Source organism: Myodes glareolus, chromosome 20 (assembly GCF_982192425.1).
Source record: "Myodes glareolus chromosome 20, mMyoGla1.1, whole genome shotgun sequence".
NCBI classification, from domain to species: domain Eukaryota; kingdom Metazoa; phylum Chordata; class Mammalia; order Rodentia; family Cricetidae; genus Myodes; species Myodes glareolus.
Window position 1 is genome coordinate 4,923,755 of NC_142045.1, and position 8,992 is coordinate 4,932,746.

General features: G+C 41.6%; 1 non-coding gene across 1 annotated transcript; it reads right to left on the minus strand.

Moving 5' to 3' along the window:
• Nucleotides 1-2,066: 2,066 nt before the first annotated feature.
• On the minus strand, nucleotides 2,067-2,172 carry LOC125394239 (U6 spliceosomal RNA). Its single transcript, XR_007230144.2, has one exon. It is a non-coding gene; the product is annotated as a U6 spliceosomal RNA (small nuclear RNA).
• Between the last annotated feature and the right edge of the window lie 6,820 nt (nucleotides 2,173-8,992).

The window sequence follows — 8,992 nt, forward strand, 5'->3', positions numbered from 1 at the left end:
TGACCAAATGCCCTTGCTGATAGCTACGTAAGGTATTCCCACATGAATTAAGACAGTGAAGATGATCCCTCAGAGCCACATTCACAGCCCAACCCAAACTAGATGATTCCTCATTGAGATTCTCTTCCTAGATGACTCTAGACTGCACTGAGTTCACAATTAAAACTACCAGGGGATGGAGAGATGGCTCAGTGGTTAAGAGCACTTCGTGTTCTTTCAGAGGACCGGGTTTAGTTCCCAGCGCACACATGGCCACTTAGGACTTTCTGTAACTGAAACCCAGCACTGCCTTCTGGACTCCATGAGCCCTGCATGCATATGCTGCGCTGTATGCAATGCATGCTGGTTTGATCGCTAACCCCATATAAATTTGGTATGGTGGTTCACTCAGCACTCAAAATCTTGACTACATAGCAAGTTTTGAGACCAACCTGGAATACATAAGACTCTGATTCAATAGTAAAAATAACAACAACAATAAAACTGAAAGTAGTGTTATTGTTGGTTTTTAAATCAACAATACAAATAAAGTATTTAGAATTAAAAAAAATCTTATTTCAGTCTTTCTTTGAGAGAAAGAGAATGAAGTACTGGGCAGTGGTAGCACACTCCTTTAGTGCCAGCACTCAGGAAGCAGAGACAGGCAGATTCCTGAGTTTGAGGCCAGCCTGGTCTATAAAGCCAGTTTCAGGACAGCCAGGGCTACATGGAGAAAACCTATCTTGAAAAAGAAAGAGAGAGAGAGAGAGAGAGAGAGAGAGAGAGAGAGAGAGAGAGAGGGAGGGAGGGAGGGAGGGAGGGAGGGAGGGAGGGAGGGAGGGAGGAAGAAAAGAGAATACAGAATGTCTGTGGCCTGGTGAAATAGCGCCAGCCTCCGAGCCTATGGATCTGAGCTGGATCCTAGAATCCAGATGGTGGAAGGAAGAGAACCATTTCAAGCAAGCTGTCCTCTAATCCACACATGTGCACCAGGCATGCACACATATATGTACACACACACACATACACACACACGCGCACACATGTACACACAATAAAATACATACACCTGTGAAAAAATAAAGACTCAAGTCTGGTTTTAAAAGTGAATATGGTCAGTCATGCTGGTATAAACAAGAGACCTACTCTGGAGGCTCAAGTAGGAAGACGGTTCCAGCTTGTGGTCAGCCGGTCTGAAGACTGTCCTGCTAAACTAGAGAGGGGCAGAAAAACAGAGAGACAACCCCAGGGCTTCCCTCGTGCATGCACTCTATCACTGGGCTGTGCCGATCCCTACAGTCTGATTCTCTGAATTCCCAACTGTTCTCACTCTCTTCCTTGACCATTCAATCTAAACTAATAGGGAGTAGTGAAGAAAGGAAGAAGGGGTGATATTAATTGACCACCGGGATCCCGGTGTGTTGTTTACTTGGAAATTTTCATTAATCTTTCTTAAAAGAACAAATGTTATTTTATATATCATAAATGTATAATCTTTATAAGAAATTCAAATAGCGGGGTGATGGTGGTGCACACCTTTAATCTCAGCACTCTGGAGGCAGAGATAGGCAGATCTCTAAATTCAACTCCAGCCTTGTCTACAGAGGGAGCTCCAGAACAGGCAAGGCTACACAGAGAAATTCTGCCTCAAAAAACCATCATTATCATCATCATCATAATTCAGATATTCCCAAAATGCTTAACTTAGGAAATGAATGCCTAGAAAAACCACACTGAGAAGTAATCTCTGAAAAGAGTATTCTGGCATAAACTTCTAAGCTTCATTTGTTATTGTTATTATTTTTAGATGTAGTCTTACTCATTGGTCAGCTAGCCTTGAACTCATAATACTCTCAGCTCAGCCTCTGAAGTTGCTGGGACTTTAGCACATATACCAAACCGAGCTGAGATCCTAGATGCACATTTTAACTTATACATTAATTTGAATATAAGCTAAGTAATTAACAAGCACCTATAGTATATATTCATATTATGCAAGATTACATAAATGTTAACTTTGCAAAAATGTAGCTTTACATTCATTCAATTCATTCAATACCTACTATTTTCACACATACTGCCCTCATAAAAATAAAGATCGCTTTATGCTTTTGCATGTCGTTTTAGTGCAGGGACCACGCTAATCTCTGTATCGTTCCAATTTTAGCATATGTGCTCTCCCGTTTTATGAACTACTTCATGCATTTAGGCAAGGGCACTACCACTGAGCAGTAACCCCAGGCTCAAAGGACCTTTTTCTTACCCTAATGTGCCCATCCTCAGTGTTCAGTGAAGCTTGAGACTTTTCAGGGATCTCTTTCTACGTTTGTGATTCACACCCATGAGATTTCTAACTACACTAAGGAACTGGGAAAAATTCACAGATGACAAATTTAACAGGACCCCAAAGCTCCTGAAATCTCTCACTTCTTAATCCTTCTGTGAGGCAGGGGCAGAGATTCACACCTTCTGGACAGAGCTTATACCTGGCTGCCTTTTCATCTCTGATGGTTTGGGGAGCAAATTGAAAAGAGCAGATAAAGACGATTTCTTTTTTTGCATTCCACCCCCAGCCACAGCAACAGCTGAGCTATGCCTTAATTGTACCCTTCACCTCGAAGATGTTACAGATATCTAGAGGTAGTTATTACTCCAACACAGAGAACACTAAGGAAGCATAAAACACGGTGAGATGTTTGAAAAAGCAGAATGTAAATTCAGATATGGTTTTTCATTGCTGACTGTTGTAATTTATGCTTTGTTTTATTTATTGAGTAAGGGTCTCTCAATATACAGTGAAAGCTTGCCTGAAACTGTCAAGATTTCTGCCTCAGTTTCCCATGTACAGGTGTGCATGACCACACCCAGATATTGTTATTTTTTTCTATATATTTCTCACCTGGATTCTGAAGATATTTCTAGAAGCAGTTTGGTTTCTATAATAGAATAGAGAAGAAATATAATCATGGATTTCTTCTTTTAATATTAATTTTATGTTTATGTGCCTGAGTATATGTGCACTACATGTGTGCAGAAACCCACAAAAGTCAGAAGAAGCCTCAGATTCCCGGGAACTGGATTTACAGGTAGTTGTGAGCTATCTAGTATGGGTGCTGGGAACCCAGGTTGTCTGCAAGAGCAGCAAGTGCTCTTAATTACTGAGCCATCTTCCCAGACCCTATAATTGATTTCTTAATTGAATTCTATGTATATTATATAATTTATCCTTATGATATACAATATACAAATTTGAGGGCATAGCTTATTAGTATAATACTTGACAGACATATGAATGATCATGGGTTATATTACTAGGACTACAAAAGATTACAATGTATGCAATGCATTGGTCTTTAGTATATTCAGAAGTAACCATTAGCCAGTTATCCACATCACTGATATCTAGTTCCGGAACATTTTCAATAGTCCAAGAATACTGTACCTATTAGGTTCATTCTTCATTCCTTACTCTCTTTCCTTAATACTCCTGGCCAATACTGAAGTAGTTTTAAGCTCTACATATTTGCCTATTCTAGAGATTTCTTAGTAGAAATTATATAATATGTCACCTTCTGTGTGTCTGGCTTCTTTGACTAAGCACAGTGTTTCCAAGGTTTATTCATGTGTTGCATGCATCAACACTTCATTCCTCTTCAGGGCATAATTATTTTCCACTGAGGGTACACAACACATTTTGTTTATTGATTTACCAGTTTATTAGCATTTAGATCATTTCAGGATTGTTTTTAGTTCTGATAATGCTACTGTGCACATTTGTGTGAATATTTGTGTGTTGGCACTGTTTTCAATTCTGTGGGGTATAGATATCTAGGAGTGGGATTTCTAGGTTATATGAGAACTCTTAAGTGATTGCCAATTTTATTCCTCCAATGACTGTATCACTTTACAGTCCTACTAGCCATACATTAGGGTTTCAATTTCTCTGAATCTCCAAAGGTTCTAGTGTCTAATGTTTTTAGCTACAATTATAACCATTTATTCCAGTACATACTAAGTGGTGTTGTGACTTCTACTAATTAGTATGTCTGAGAATATTTTGTGTGCACAGTGGACACATGCATCATTTGGGAAGGGTCTGAACCTTTGTTCTTATTAATTCATTTCTGTTTTTGTTTTGTTTCATTTTTGAGACAGTAGCTCTGGCTATCCTGGAACTCACTCTGTAGACCAAGCTAGCCTCAAACTCACTGAGATCTGCCTGCCTTTGCCTTCCAAGTGCTGGGATTAAAGGTGTGCCACCATGCCCGGCTATGTTTAACTTTATAGACCAGCTTTGAATGTCTTCCTTTCTGTATGTCTTTCCCCCCAAGACAAGAGCTCATGTATCCCAGACTGAGCTCATGCTTGTTATGTAGCCAAGAATGAATGATTTCCTGTCTTCCCAACTCAAGTGCTGTAGTGTGTACCATTGTGGCCTGTCTTTCTGCCCGTTATCTGAAAAGGTTGTCAAATTATATTAATTATAATATAATTTGTCAAATATGTGAATGTTAGTCATTTATATATGGTTTGTAAATATTCTCTTCTGTTCTTCAGGTTGTCTTTTCACTTTCTCGGTATTCTTTGAAGCACAAAATCAAAATGTTTGTCTTGGGGGGATTATAAATTTCTCATTCTTTTTCACAAAAGATTAAACAACTTTTAATAATAAAACAGGTTTGTTTGGTCTTTTGCTTCATTTTGTTTGTCTTTCAAGACAGGGTTTCTCTGTAGCTTTGAAGCCTGTCCTGGAACTAGCTCTTGTAGACCAGGCTGGACTTGAACTCATAGAGATCTGCCTGCCTCTGTCTCCAGAGTGCTGGGATTAAAGCATGTGCCACCACCGCCAGGCAGCAGTTGTTTAAGTCCTTTGGGAATCCAGGCATGGCAACCCATGCCTATGATCCCTGTGTTTTAGAAGCTGAAACAGTAGTATTGCCATGAATTCAAGACAGTCAGAGGTATATAATAAGCTCTAGGCAGCAGCCTGAGACCCTGAATAAGACCTTCGTCTCAAAACAAAATTATTGTGGCTGGAGAGATGACTCTGTGCTTAAGAGCACTGTCTGCTCTTCCAGAGGACCTGGGTTGGAGTCCCAGCATCCACACAGTGGCTCACACTTTGTAACTCCAGGTTTCTAGGGAATTCACCACCCTCTTCTGGCCTCCACAGGCACTGCAGGCGTGTGGTGTGCAGACACCAGGCAGGCAAAACACCCATGTGTATAAAAATAAAAGTAAAGGAAGAAAAACAAATTAATGAAAGAAATTTAAATCCTTGGGGATCTGAAAACAGGGTAATGTTTTCTAACTCACAGTGTACAGTTTCATAGAATTCTATAGCAAACAGGAAAGTAATTCAGGAGTACATTCCAAGGAAAATAAGAAAAAAAATGGATAAGTAATTAACAGGCAAAGCATTTAATGGGTAGAAAATTAAATTTCATATAGTTGCTATGTAAGAATTAAAAAACTTGCAATTTATTTTGACTTCTACACATACCTGTAAGTGCATATAAAGCAGATAGTTAGAGGCTATTACATGAAACACAGCTGAAGGAAAATCTGTCCCGCTGAGCTGAGAGGGACTGAAAGGGAATCAGGGTTGATTGCTTGGGTTAATGGGCTGGCGTCCAGAAATGACGAATGGCTACATTAAAGAAGTTATTACCTTTATATGTTGAATGATTGCCGGTGATGTTTTAAATAATAAGTGTGGCTCTCGAAATAAAGCTTTCTGATTAATTCCTCATCCCTCTTTGAAATCCTTGGTAGTTAAAACTGACTTCAATATAACTCTGGAACGTTTAAGGAAGTTCATGGGCGCACACAGAGTTAGCAGTTTATAAATTTTCTTTATTTCACAGAGGAAAACAAGCACAGGGACTGGTTACCTCTTCTGCGGTCGTCCTGATGAAAATCTCCTGGGTGTGTTTCCTCTTTGTAAATACACTCCACCAAACTTACAGGAACACGCAGATACTTAAAGGAGAAAAGGTTCCTGGTGGGCAGGGAAGGCTAAAATTTGAGGGGGCTGGAAGGAAAGTTGGGGTCAGTAAGACAAGCAAGAAGAGAAATATCGGGTCAGAAATCTATTCAAGCAGTCTTCTTAAAAGAATTCAGAACTTCAGCAGAATTAAACATCCTGCTTAAGCCTCAGGACCTCACACATGGCAAGCAGCTCTGTCGCTCAGATACACCCTCCACCCACCTGGGAATTTTTATGTGCTTAAGGAAAGAATTACATTCTCAAACCTCACCTCAGTCTGCAATGGGGGACGTGAAAAGATGACAAGAGCGTTTGACATAAAGTGATCGTAACAAGATGCCAGTGGCTGCATACCTTGTAGAGTGCTTGTAAATTTGAAGCTACGTGTATTCTTCAGAGAATCCTCTAACTGTCCTGGATGAGCTGAAGAAAATATTTTACCGCCACCTAGGGAAGTCGTGTGCTGGACACTGTCCATCACTGCGACAGAATCCCCGAGAAAACAATGTAAGAGGGAGACATGTTTATTTCGGCTCACAGGCTCAGATGTCTGTGACCCGCTGGCTCTACTGCTTGAAGCTTGTGGCAAGGCAAAATGTCATGTCGGACAGTCGTAGTGGGAGAAGGATGCTCAGCTCATGGTGGAGAGGAAGTAAGATATGACCCCCCACTACCTGCCTCCACTTCCACTAAGTAGGTGCTACTTCCTAGCTTCCTTCCATAGCCGCTTTATGATTTGCAAGCTCTTTATGACCCACAAACTGGGGACCGAGGTTTCAAGAGTCTTGGGTGTGTGTCTGGTGGGGGGGGCGGTCATTACAGATTCAAGCCATAGCAAGTAACCAAAAACACTAACATGCACCGGGTCAGAGAGAGTGCTTCAGTTGTGAACACTTAATAAAACTCATCCCCATGAATCATGTTCACAAACAATAAGGACATTTACTATGCTCCCAGACAAGGAAGTTCTGGGCTAGGCAGGGTTGATTGATGTTATTAACAAAGAAATAAAAACGAGAGGGGTCTTCTATTCTTCCGGTGTGCCATAGCAGGTCACCTGCTGCCCTCGGACAGTGGGAAAATAACTAGTAATCCTTGACATCAGAACCCAGATGTGCTGGCATGCAGAGAAAGAAGACCCCCTTGCACAAATGAGAAAGTCCTTTTAAGAACCCCACAAGACTGGTCACATGTTTATTTGGAAGTCAATTACTGGTCCCAGGATGGAATGTCCTGGATTGGCTGTGCTAGTCATATTGTTACAGAGAAGAATGAAAACCATCATGTCCTCCCCTAAGAGTTAATCCAGTTGGGCCCTGCTAAAGAGGAAGGGGGAATAATTATTCTCTTAAAGGAGCAGTGTCCTTTTCCTTACCAGAATTCCCTGCCCAGCACACCCTCTTACAGGATCACAGGCATAACTTTTCCTTTTCCTCTCTCTATCTCTGTTCTCAGTATGCTTTCTCAAAACACTTTGAGTTTCCTTACTCAAGCCCCTTCCCTGCCATGTGACTGCCTACCCCATGCAGTTGTATTCCCACTAATTCAACTCAGTTGACATGCTTTTCTCTCTCTCTCTCTCTCTCTCTCTCTCTCTCTCTCTCTCTCTCTCTCTCTTCTCCATTTTTCCCCTCTGCCCAGGGTTTTTCTTTTAAATCCAAACAAAATTGTCCCCAAACTTCTGTTGGAGTATATTCTTAAATTATTTTATTAACTATATTAAGACCCCCAAGAGGGGACCCTGATTTTCCATACAGGGACACCACAAAGCTTTATGTGTGGGATAAATAGTAGAGACTCAACCATATTTAGTAAGGTCTGTAACAGGACAAAACAGTTCCTCCATCTTGTGTTTTTGATGAGGTTATAGACTCCAGGTTGGCAGCCTTCACAGCAACATGTTAATTGTGCTGTGATTTTCAGTTGATGAGAGACTTCAGTCAAACTCCAGACAGAGAATCTCCTTTTCCCTCCCATGTCCTGGTAATTTTTCTCTATACTGCCTCGCTTGGACACCCATTAACTACATATAATGACTCATTAATGTAGCTGACTTTCGGTTAGGTAGCACAGCAGCCTTCTGAGACAAAAGATAAGGGACACCTGGCTCCCTCTGTACCAATCAAAGCAGGAAGTAGAGGGAAAGCTTCTCTCAGAGACACTGGCTGCCCAACCCCCAGCTTGCCTGTCCTGAGTCTTACCTCCCCAGTGGGAGCTGCATGCAATGCTGTCACCCATAGGCTGGCCTCAAGGGGACCTACTCCCTCCTAGTAACCTTTGGTACAAGAGGGAGAGATCCCTTACCTTCACTCCCTGGGGCATAGTTAAGTCAGCCCGAGAAACATTTAAATAAGCTTTCCCCAAAGGCCCGGTGGTAAAAGAGGGAAGGGAGCCAAAGAAACCTGAGCCGGCTGCTCTTCTGTGAAGACAAATCCCATTCATCCTGAGTTGGTGCCTGGGCCTGCCTGCCTCTGAGCTGTGAGGTCACCTTTTCTTTTCCTTCCAGGAATGAAATGAATTCTTACAGCAGAGTGACTCCCAGTCAGACACCTTCAGCTCCCAGTCTTTGATTTTCGGGTTAAGTCCCCTCTTTTCTCTGGTACTTAGCACCTTCACTGGTTCAATCTCTGGTAGAGGCTGGCACGCTCCGTCTCAGAAGTGTGACCTTGCTCTTTGGCTTTATGCTGGTTTTGATGCTACAAACTTAACTTTCTTTTCTTTCTTTTCTTTCCTTCCCTTCCCTTCCCTTCCCTTCCCTTTCCTTCCTTCCTTCCTTCCTTCCTTCCTTTCTTTCTTTCTTTATTTCTTTCTTTCTTTCTTTTTTCCAAGGCTGGGTTTCACTGCATAGCCCTGACTGTCCTGTCCTGGAACACACTCTGTAGACCAGGCTGGCCTCGAACTCAGAGACCCACCTGCCTCTGCCTCCTGAGTGCTGGGACTAAAGGCGTGCATCACCACTGTTCAGCACAAGCTTACTATTCTTAAAAGAGATATACATTTTTTTAAAAAAGTTTTTTTGTAGCC